The sequence below is a fragment of the Neofelis nebulosa genome, chromosome 11, assembly GCF_028018385.1.
Source record: "Neofelis nebulosa isolate mNeoNeb1 chromosome 11, mNeoNeb1.pri, whole genome shotgun sequence".
NCBI classification, from domain to species: Eukaryota; Metazoa; Chordata; class Mammalia; order Carnivora; family Felidae; genus Neofelis; species Neofelis nebulosa.
In genome coordinates, this window is record NC_080792.1 from 87,596,997 (window position 1) to 87,608,720 (window position 11,724).

The 11,724-nt window shown below is 40.5% G+C and overlaps 1 protein-coding gene and 1 long non-coding RNA gene across 10 annotated transcripts in view; one reads left to right on the forward strand and one right to left on the reverse strand.

Annotated features, from left to right (window-relative positions):
* Positions 1–11,671, reverse strand: part of IFT81 (intraflagellar transport 81) — a 210,804-nt gene extending 199,133 nt beyond the window's left edge. For all 9 annotated transcript variants that reach the window (XR_009250510.1, XR_009250512.1, XR_009250513.1 and 6 more), the window contains exons 1-2: positions 11,539–11,671; positions 10,854–10,942 (exon numbers count right to left, since the gene is read on the reverse strand). The gene's annotated coding sequence lies outside the window, so the exon portion shown is untranslated. The remainder of the gene's footprint in view (positions 1–10,853; positions 10,943–11,538) is intronic.
* LOC131489377 (uncharacterized) overlaps positions 1–11,724 on the forward strand; it is a 199,831-nt gene that overhangs the window by 101,274 nt on the left and 86,833 nt on the right. The gene's annotated exons all lie outside the window — the stretch shown is intronic.

Genomic DNA, 11,724 nt, shown 5'->3' on the forward strand with positions numbered 1-11,724 from the left:
ATTTATTTTTGAGAGAGAGGTAGGGGGAAGGGCAGAGAGAAAGGGAGACAGAAGATCCAAAGCGGGCTCCATACTGACAGCACCAAGCCCTATGTGGGGCTTGAACTCACAAATTGTGAGTTCATGACCTGAGCTGAAGTCAGATGCTTAACCAACTGAGCCCCCCAGGCACCCCACATATTTTAAATTTCTATTATCTTCAGGCCTTTACTCTTATTCAAATTATTATTTAGCCACCAAAAAATCTCTCCTAATAGCCTGCCTATCAATTTTTCTATTAAACTTTTTGAAAGTTCTTTTTATTTTGAAAACAAAATCGTGTCAGTCGTTATTTTACTTTAGTTATAAATGTATTTTATTTATTTTTTAATGTTTATTTTTGAGAGAGGGAGAGTGAGAGAGACAGAGTGTGAGTGGGGGAAGGGCAGAGAGAGAGGGAGACAGAATCTGAAGCAGGCTCCAAGGCTCTGAGCTGTAAGCACAGAGCCCAATGCAGGGCTCCAACTCACAAACTGTGAGATCATGACCTGAGCCGAAGTTGGATGCCCAACCAACTGAGCCACCCAGGTGCCCCTCTAAATGTATATTTAAACAACTGATAACATTTCAACATATAAAGAACCTAAGGAGACCTTTTTCATTCCAGTTACAACTAGAATACTCACCTACATTCAAAAGTGAATATTAATGTAGTAACAACATTTTGCAATAACTTATAGGCCTCATTCATACTGCTCACATTGATACTCTGATTGGAGACGATGGTTACTTAGGCAATTCCACATTCATTGATGGCGTAAAAGTTCAGAGAGGCTAGAAATGATGCTGAAGTAGTCAAATGATTACTTGGCTTTCCAGAAACTGAGACTAAAACCAAAGTCAAATGGCAGATTTGGGCCAAAGAGAAAGCTGAGGCCAATGGGTCCCACCTCTAATAAAAAGGCTGATTACAGGGAACAGGAGATGAGCCTTCTGGATATTTCTCAGGGCAGGAAAGAGGCAATATTTACCCTCAGCTGGCTCAAAGAAAGTGACTATAGTTTGTCACCTCACTTCCCATTTAATTTCCTACTGACAGAGAAATGATAAAACAAGAAAAGAGGAAGTAACTGAAGAGACAAGACGCCTCTTTCACAAACACTTCCTCTTGGTTGAGCTAACTCCCAGGCACACCATACATCTCTCGTATCTCAGCACAGCTCATGTCACACACCGAACACTTGAGAGTTATCAAACTACTCAGATGCATAGTGTTCAGACTACACTTAAGAACAGGAAAGAACTGGGAAAATTCCAAGAGAAGACTTTGTGATTTGCTTACATGAACTTAGAGGTGACTATTATCTGCACCCAGACAACGGAAATTCAAAATGTTATTTTCAGGTAGATATTTTTGGAGTGTGACGAGTCCTTCCCTCTGTGCTTTTGTTCTCTCTTCGCCACCAATTATTACCAAGAGAAATCTTTAATGACAGACGGGGGCATAATAACTAGGAAAAAAGCAACATTTCCAGAGTGTTTTATCAAACACTAATGAGACTGAGCTTTTACTCAACTGTAAAATGGGATTCTGAGTATCACTCACATGTAGGTGGTTTTCAGAATAGACAGTGCTATGCAGAGCCAAAGAAACCTGTATTCCATTGTGTTGGATTTAGATCTGCTAGAGCTCTTTATTTGGCTAATAAAATACAATAATCTCTGGGGGCTGGGAAAGATTAACTGTGTATTCTAGAAATTTCTTTCTGTCTTCAATAGAGAACAAAGTAGATGGGTTTTCTTTTTTTTTTTAATCCTGTTTCTAGGTTTATATTAGCATTTAACGACTATATATTTTTTTGAGTATTTATTTATTATTGAGAAACAGAGAGAGACACAGCATGAGCATGGAAAGGGCAGAGAGAAGGGGAGACACAGAATCCAAAGCAGGCTCCAGGCTCTGAGCTATCAGCACAGAGCCTAACGTGGGGCTCAAATTCACAAACCTCGAGATCATGACCTGAGCTGAAGTTGGATGCTTAACCAACCGACCCAGCCACCCAGGTGCTCCTAGATGGGTTTTCGTTATGAGACAAGTTACATAAAACGTGCACCTTTATTGCTTTTTGTTGTTGCTATTGTTTTGTTTCATTTTTATTCAGACTTCCAGGTAGGCTTGAAGTGGTTGGATATGAGATCAGGAAAAGTGAGGTTTAGAGGCTACATTTCTTGGAAAGCCTTCCTGCTTCTTGCAACAGTCCCTTCTGTTTTTTAACAGATCTAGTTCAAGTTTAACCAGTACAAGTCTCTTGAGAGTGAAGCTTGGGGTGGACCCAGGGAGTGTGGTAAGCACTGTCAACAGGCAGTGGGGGCCTGGCTCAGAATCCATGCTATCATGAGCCTTCCTGAAGCTAGTTGGTCGTCTAGCTTAGTCCGTCTGAGAGTTACCCACTCACCCCCCGCTTGCCAAGGGACTTCCCCAGCTTTAGCAACGAAAAACCCCATGTCCTGGCAAACTTTTCAGTCCTAGGCAAACTGGGGCGGCTATCACCTAAGGATTTACCTCTCTTGCTTTAAGCTGTACTATATACATCCTGGGTGGGTTTCAAATCACTATAAACTTTTCAAGTTAAATCTGTGTGCTTTGTAGACTTTGTCTCTTTATATCACCTACCACAGTATCTTTTTCTATCCTTGAATAGGACTCCCACCTAGTTACCACAAAATCATCATTAAATGAGGCAAGCATTTCTACTCTGTTATAAATATTTATTTTTCCACTTATTTTTTAAGAGAAAAAATCCAAATTCACACAAATGGTCTTAAATTTTTTTAAAGCTCTCACTTTGTTTGGGTGAGAGACTTATCTTCTGTGCTTACAAAACTTATTTTGTAGGGGGATATCATTGTCCTAACTGAGTTAGCTTTGTACATCTCCCTTGAGCCCTGGTCCTTTGCCACATATTTGAGTGTACAAAGAAAAACATACACTGAAATCCTCCCAGAGGAAACAAACAAAACTGTCCCGAGATTAATCACTAACTAAAGTCCTTAATAATAAATTAAATTCTTTGTAGCTTAATCTGAATTAAGAATCTTATGTTCATAATACTTCTATGGAGTTAGTAACCGTATTAGTTTCCTATTGGTGCTGTAACAAACTGCCACAAATTTAGTGGCTTAAAACAACACAAATGTATTATTTTATAGTTCTGGAGGTCAGAAGTCCAAAATGGGTCTTGTGGGCTAACATCGAGGTTACATTCCTTCCGTAGGCTGTAGAAGGAATTCACCTGTTGCCTTTTCCAGCCTCATTCCTTGGCTCATGGCCTCAAGCTAGCAATCTCTTCCCTCTGACCTGCACTGCTGTTGTCCCAGGCCTTCTCTATGTCTTCAGCAGCCCCTCCTTAACATTTTTGAAGGACTCTTGTGAAAAGCTCACCTGGATAATCCAGGACAATCTCCCCATCTCAAAATCCTTAACTTAATCACATCTGCAATGTCTCTTTTGCCAAATAAGAGAACATATTCACAGGTTTCAGGGATTAGGACATGGATGTGGAGGGGGCACATTATTCTGCCTCCCACAGTAATTAAGACACCATCTTAGAAAGTTACCAGATTTGACACTAATGGCACTGTATCTTTGGGTCTTATTTTCCTGAATCTGTTGGATAATCCTTCCAAATATTTAGAATCTAACAGTCGTAAGTAAATTTGAGATATTTGATGACACTGTATGCTAGCATCAGGGAGCATGATGAAATGTACGGGGTTTCCAATAACTATCACCTCCATAAGCAAGATTTCTCCCATGTCAAGTTAACCCCCACAATCCTCATTATCCCTTAATCTTGGTACACACCAAGTAGTCGAGCCATAAAAACAATCCCACATAACACTGCACACTGATTTAGAGCGAACAAAACAGCTTCACCGCATCTGAAGGCTGCATAATGAAATAATTAAGAGCCAAGATTCTGGAATCAGACAAACATGGACTCAAATCCTGGCTCAACTGCTTGTATGGACTCTCAGAGTCTGTTGTTCTCTTCAATGCCTACCTCATGCTTCACGGGAGACTGAATGAAATGAAGTTTATGAAGCATTTAGCAGTGTCTTAGCTGTTGTTATTACTATCACAAAGACAATGCCATACTTGACACTGTAACACTGATCTCCATTTGACATAAAGAAACACTGCCAAAAAGTTAATAGCTCTAAGGATGCACAACCAGTAAATAACCATATTCCAGTGCCTGGCACACACAGGACCCATTCCTGAATACCTTGTTTTCAGTTAGAGCAGACCCAGTCCCTACATGTCAACCTCACAACTGTCCCATTACCTCCTGAGTTCGCAGCTTCATCCCCTATGCATCCTCTACTCTCTGTCACCTTCCAAAGGGGGTGGCGTCCAAGGTCTTTTTTACATCCAAGACCAAATGTCAAAGGCGCTCGGATTTCAAAACACAGTTACAGAAAAACATCCAGTTCAGCAGCAAGAATATCATACTTCCCATTTTCTCCGTTTCAATAACCTGTAATCCCTGCTACCATGAATGAGAGAAGACATTTGCGGAGCATATATCTGATATATAGAATTGTACCTAAATACATAAAGAACTCTTAAAACTTAAAGGGGCAAATCACTCAATTAAAAAAATGGGCAAAGGATCTGAACAGACATTTCTCCAAAGATGTACAGATTGGCCAACAAGCACATGAAAAACTCAATTATCATTAATTATGGAAATGCAAATCAAATATACATACAAACATTTACATGTTTGAGTATGGGTAGATTACAGTCCATATTGATTATTTTCAGGAATCCTACTGAGATATTAGAAAATATTTCTTGTTAAAGGGACTCTGGGTTGGATAGGGTTGGGATGCACAGAGGATTATCTATGATTAGCACATGGCCTCTAGAAGAGGAGGTTTTTTTTTTCTTCCACAACAGCTTCAGGCTTAAGGACTCCGTGGGGGAAAGAAACAGTAAAATTATAAAATAATTTATTCCTCACTTTTGCTACCAACATGTTCTATATTTAGGGGATAGGCTGTTTCTGGAGGTATATATAATTATACATTTGGACTACATGTATCTGTCATTATGTTATACAATGACGTATTTCACAAGGTCTATGTGCCAGATAAGTAAATCTTACATCTTTAAATGCCCGAACATTTAATTTAAACATTTTTTTTTCATTAAAGATACTCCTGAACAAAGAATACAGCTTCATCTGATAGGCCTTTTGTGGCTCAAGACCATTGTAACAAACATCATTCTTACCATGCTATAACCAAATGATGCCCTAAGGTGCACTGAGGTCAGCCACCCCAAGCCTCTCAAATAAATGGTCCTAGACTTATGCGCTTTTTGGAGTTTTTGGCTCTACTTTTCCCAAAGACTTGTTTTTATGGGCTATTAATTTCTTTCTTACTACTCTTAGTACTGGTGGCTTCAGGCAATTCCTCCCTTTAATTGGCTGCATTGATACAAATATTTAATGCCCACATTACTGGTGACAGTACATCTTTCACCTCTTGGAACCCAGCACTATAGCCAAAGTCTTTTCAATTCCAAGTTTCAAAGCCTACTAGGTTAAGGAGGGGAAAAATTAACATTAATTATGAGGCTATGAAGATATCTTAGTGGCAAAAGTGAAGCAAGGGGGCAGAACCAGGAAATGAAACTCAGCAGAAACCAAAGAGGCTATTTTCTTAGTCGCTGTCACCTCTGTGCCCCTTTGCCTATCTGTCTCATTCTTTTGTTTCTGCAGACTCCCCTTCTGGGCTTCTCCATGGACATGACTCTGCCACAACTGGAAGGTTACATCAACTCAGTTCTGGTCACTTGCAGAGAACAAAGAACTTCTTCTCTCCAATTGCCACAGTCCCAGAGGAGAGAATCAGGTTGGCCCTTTGGGGTTAGGTTTCCTGTGTGGCCCAAATGATAAGGTCACACAGTATAAAAATGGCTGTTGGGGCCACCTCTGCAAGGGAGGGCAGTTTTTAGAGGAAGAGCATTGTGGTAAACTGGCTTAGTGTGCAACAAAGGAGCCAGATGATTCATATGTCAGAACTTAATCTAAATTAAAAATAAGCTCTGTGTGAGGGCCCGAGGAGCTCCCCTGTGAAGAAAAAAACATGAGGCTTGGCCCCATTTTTGTGTATGTATATTGTTTTTTTTCTGAGGCCTTGGTTGTCTACTCCCTGTTTCTTTTCTTTTCTTTTTTTTAATTTGATATGATTCACACACCGTACAAATCACCCTCTTAAAATGTGCAGTTTGGTGACTTTTAGAATATTCACAAGGGTTCTATAATTATCACCATTATGCAATTTCTGGAACATTTCATCACCCCAAACAAATTTCATACTCATTGGCAATCAATCCCCATTATTCTTTTCCCCCAGCCCTAGGTAACTGCTAATCTACTTGCTACTTTTCCTACTCTGGACATTTCATATGAACAGAATCACATAAGATTTGGCCTTTTGTAACTGGCTTTTTTCAGTTAGCATTATATTTTCAAGGTTCATGCACATTGCAGCATGTATCTGGGTTCCATTTCTTTTTATGGCTAAGAAATAGTCCATTGTCTGGACATACCACATTTGTTTCCCCATTCATCAGCTGATAGACTTTTAGGTGATTTCCACTTGTTGGCTACCAGAGATGATGCTGTGAACATTGATGCACAAGTTTTTGCATGAACATCTTTTTAATCCTCTTGCTGTACAGAACACTGTCACCTGGTAATTGTGTAACATTTTGAGGAACGGCCAAACTGTTTTCCAAAGGGGCTGTACCATTTTACTTTCCTGCCAATTATACAGCAGTGTAGGAGTCTTCCAATGTATCCATAGGCTTGCCATCTTTTTGATTGTCCCTCATCTGAATTATAACCATGCTAGCGGATGAAGTGGGATCTCACTGTGATCTTGATTTGCATTTCCCTAGTGCATGACACTGAACATCTTTTTATGTTCTTATTGACCATTTTGTATCTTCTTTGTAGAAATGTCTATTCAAATCCTTTGCCCATTTTCAATTGGGTTGTCATTTTACTGATGACTTATAAAAGTTAAATAAGAACTCTTAGTTAGGATATTTAAGATACTATACCCTTATCAAATACATGATTTGTAAATATTTTTCACATTCTGTATTCTTTTCATTTTCTTGATGTCCTTTGAAGCACAAAAGTTTTACATTTTGATGAAGCCCAATTTGTCTTTTTTTTCACCTGTGCTTTAGGCATCATGCCTAAAAAACCACTGCCTAATCCAAAGTCACAAAGATTCACACCTGTTTTCATTTGAGTCTTACAGTTTTGCTCGTATGCTTAGGTCTTTGATGCATTTGGAGTTAATTTTTATACATGGTATGAGATAGGGGTCCAACTTCATCATATGCATGTAGATTTCCAGTTGTTCCAACACCATTTATTGAAAAGACTTCTTTCCTTATTGAATTATCTCGGCACCTTTACTGAAAATCTCATTTTTTAAAAACTAAATTCCCAAGGTTGCTCAGTAACTGACTATACTCAGTCAAGTATACAACAAATATGCAACTGGATGTGACTTAAGATGTAGGTATGTGAAAAGTCCCAGCTGTAATCAGCAGTTACTTTCACTTTACATAAACTGAGATTACTGTGGCTAGTACAATGGATATATTTTTATTTATTTATTTTGAGAGAGAGAGTGCACGCAAGCAGGGGAGAGGCAGAGAAAGAGGGAAAGAGAGAATCCCAAGCAGATTCTGGGCTGCCAGTGCAGAACCTGATGCAGGGCTTGATCTCACCAATCTCGAGATCATAACCTGAGCTGAAATCAAGAGTTGGACACCTAACACTAAGTGACACCCAGGTGCCACTATATTCACTATCTTGACTAGTGATGGTTCCCTGGATATATACACATGTCAGACTTAAACAATTGTACACTTTAAATATGTGCAGTTTACTGTACATCAATTATACCTCAAGAAAGTGGTTTTATTATTTTTATTTTTATTATTTTTTAAATTTAAATCCTAGTTAGCATATAGTGTAATAATGATTTCAGGAATAGAATTTAGTGATTTATCACTTACATATAACACCCAGTGCTCATCCCAACAAGTGTCCCCCTTAATGCCACTTACCCATTTAGCCCATCCCCCCACCCAACACTCCACCAGCAACCCTCAATTTGTTCTATTTAAGAGTCTCTTATGGTTTGTCTCCCTCTCTGTTTTTATCTTATTTTTGCTTCCCTTCCCTTATGTTCATCTGTTTTATTTCTTAAATTCCACGAGTGAAATCATATTTGTTCCTCTGACTTATTTCACTTAGCATAACACACTCGAGTTCCATCCATGTTGTTATAAATGGCAAGATTTCATTCTTGTTGATCGCTGAGTAATATTCTATTACACACACACACCCCACATCTTCTTTATCCATTCATCAGTCGTTGGACATTTGGGCTCTTTCCATACTTTGGCTATTGTCGATAGTGCTGCTATAAACACTGGGGTACATGTGCCCCTTCACATCAGCACTCCTGTATCCTCCGGATAAATACCGAATAGTGCAATTTCTGGGTCACAGGGTAGTTCTATTTTTAATTTTTTGAGGAATCTCCATACTGTTTTCCAGAGTGGCTGCATTCCCACCAACAGTGTAAAAGGGTTCCTCTTTCTCCGCATCCACGCCAACATCTGTTGTTGCCCAAGTTGTTAACGTTAGCCATTCTGACAGGTGTGAGGTGGTATCTCATTGTGGTTTTGATTTGTATTTCCCTGATGATGAGTGACATCAGTTGACCATCTGGATGTCCTCTTTGGAAGTGTCTGTTCATGTCTTTTTCCCATTTCTTCACTGGATTATTTGTTTTTGGGTGTTGAGTTTGATAAGTTCTTTATAGATTTTGGATACTAACCCTTTATCTGATATGTCATTTGCAAATATTTTCTCCCATTCTGTCAGTTGCCTTTCAGTTTTGCTGATTGTTACCTTCACTGTGTAGAAGCTTTTTATCTTGATAAGTTCCCAATAGTTCATTTTTGCTTTTGTTTCCCTTGCCTCTAGAGACAGGTCAAGTAAGAAGTTGCTGCAGCTGAGGTCAAAGAGGTTGTTGCCTGTTTCCTCCCCTAGGATTTTGATGGCTTCCTGTTTTACATTTAAGTCTTTCACCCATTTTGAGTTTATTTTTGTGTATAAGAAAGTGATCCAGGTTCATTCTTCTGCATATTGCTGTCCAGTTTGCCCAACACAATTTGCTAAAGAGACTGTCTTTTTTCCACTGGATAATATTCTTTCCTTTGTCAAAGATTAGGTTGCCATATGTTTGTGGGTCCATTTCTGGGTTCTCTATTGTGTTCCATTGATCTGAGTGTCTATTTTTGTGCCAGTACCATACTGTCTTGATGATTACACGCTTTGTAATACAGTTTGAAGTCTGGAATTGTGATGCCTCCAGTTTGGTTTTCTTTTTCAGGATTGCTTTGGCTATTTGGGGTCTTTTCTGGTTACATACAAATTTTAGGATTGTTTGTTCTAGCTCTGCAAAGAATCCTGGTGTTATTTTGATAGGGATTGCTTTTAAGTTTTTTTGTTGTTGTTGTTGTTGTTTTTTTGATGTTTATTTATTTTGGAGAGAGAGTGCACACACAAGTGGCAAGCGGAGGAAGAGCAGAGAGAGAAGGAGACAGGGGATCCAAAGCAGGCTCCACACTTTCACTACAGTGCCTGATGGAGGGCTCGAACCCACAATCACGACCTGAGCCAAAGTCAAATGCCTAACCAACTGAGCCACCCAGGTGCCCCAAGAAAGCAGTTTTTAAAAACAGGTAAACTAAGGGCAAGAATGTACATGAAGTAACTTTCTTTTCCTAATCATTTTTCAAGATCAGCTTCTCTGGTTGGTCCTAAGGACAGATTACCAACTAGTAATTTAGGAAAACTTGTTTATACATTTCTCTTACCTGCTTTGTTCCCAAACACAAGCAAACCATTTAAATTCAAAATTTTAAGGCTGGGACCATCTCATTACTATGGCATAAGTATTGATGAGAGCTAGAACTGAGTTTGGGACCTTAAGGAAAGCATTTTTAAGTCTCCTTCCAATGAGAATTTAGCAACTGGATTTTCCTTTTCTACATAGAATTTAAGACCTCCCAAAGGCACCAAGCTCCATTTTGACAGAGATTTCATCTATCTGTTCGCCCTCATATCCCTAGCATTAAGAATACTGCCAAGCACACAACAGGCACTCGGTAAATATCTGTCAAATGAATGAATAAAATTCCACTTAAGCTGTCACCACCTTTTCTTGGGACCATTTTGGACTGAGGCAGGTGGCAGTTCTATGCCTCCTTCTAACTCAACAATTCCATCTCTAGAGGTAGATATTGTCTGTTTTCTCCAAATTTTCTTATTATTCACTTTTTTGTATCTGGATAAATAAGGTGGTATGGCTTAGGAAACTCACATCCAAGAAATGAACTAAAATATTATATCAAAGATTATGCCTAGGATCCACAAAGTAGAAGCAACCAGATAAGAACAGTTAGGAAAATCACGGCATACCTTCTGTAAGAAATAGTCCATTTATTAAAAATGAACATTATAACTAGACTGCAGTAACATAGAAAACAGTAGTGTAAACCAGAAAAAACATCATCATTGCCTATGATTTACAAACTACAACTTTATACACATCTACCTGTGAGAATTCATACTTCATGAAGGCAGGCTATTTGGGTTTGTTCTGTTCTCCGAACAGTGCCTAGCATATTGAAGGTGCTTATTAATGCTTGTTGAATGAATTAATGAAACTAAATATAAAACATATCTTTGAAAACATACCTGAAAAGGAATGAGCAAACGTGGAAAATTATGTTCGAGTAGTGGAACTGTGGGTGTTTCCTCCACTTCCCTCTATTTTCCAAGTCTCCCTAAAGTTGTGATAAAACTGTCTCAGTTGAAAGGATGGTCACAGAAACCCCTTCCTTGTCCTGTAGCTAAGGAAGCATCTGAATTGGAGTAGGGATGCGACCTGACTCCAATTCCAAGAGGGCCACTTGAAAGGGTGTGTGACTCCAGCCAAGGGCTCCTCGGGCACCTGACACACAGGCTTTTCCTCCAGAGGTTGAGAAGGCACAAGTTTGGACCTCCAAAGGGACTACTTTTTCTTCTATGTTGCCCCCGTCCCCGACAGGTCACTCGTACCTCCTAAACCACCTAAAGGAGTCGCTCACTATCCCCCCGCCCTCCCACTTCAGGCCCCCTGAGGGGTGGGTAACTCATTCCCAAGGGAGCGGTCACTCTCTCCTCCACGGCTCTATCTCCACTAAACCGGTCACTTTTTCTCCCCGGCCCTCCAGAGGGCCATTCATTCACGGAGAGAGGGTCACTCCTTCCTGATAGAACCAATCCCACTTTGCGGGGGTCGCTCGCTCTCCCCGGCCCTACTGACGGGGTCACTCGTCCTCAAGGGGGAGCTCACCCCTTCCCCACCGGCCCCACTCCCCGTGGAGAGAGCCGCTCGTACCGAGGCGGAGCGTCGCCTTCGCCCGGCCCCAGCCTCGAAGCGCAGCACCGCCTCCTTCCGGGCCCTGTCTCGCGCGTGGCGGCGCCGCGGGCTCCCGGAGGCCTGGGCGGGGCTCCCGCGCGGATACTAGGCGGCGGGCCGGGCGGCCGGGCCCAGAGCGCCGAGCTGGGGCGGCGGGACGGCAGC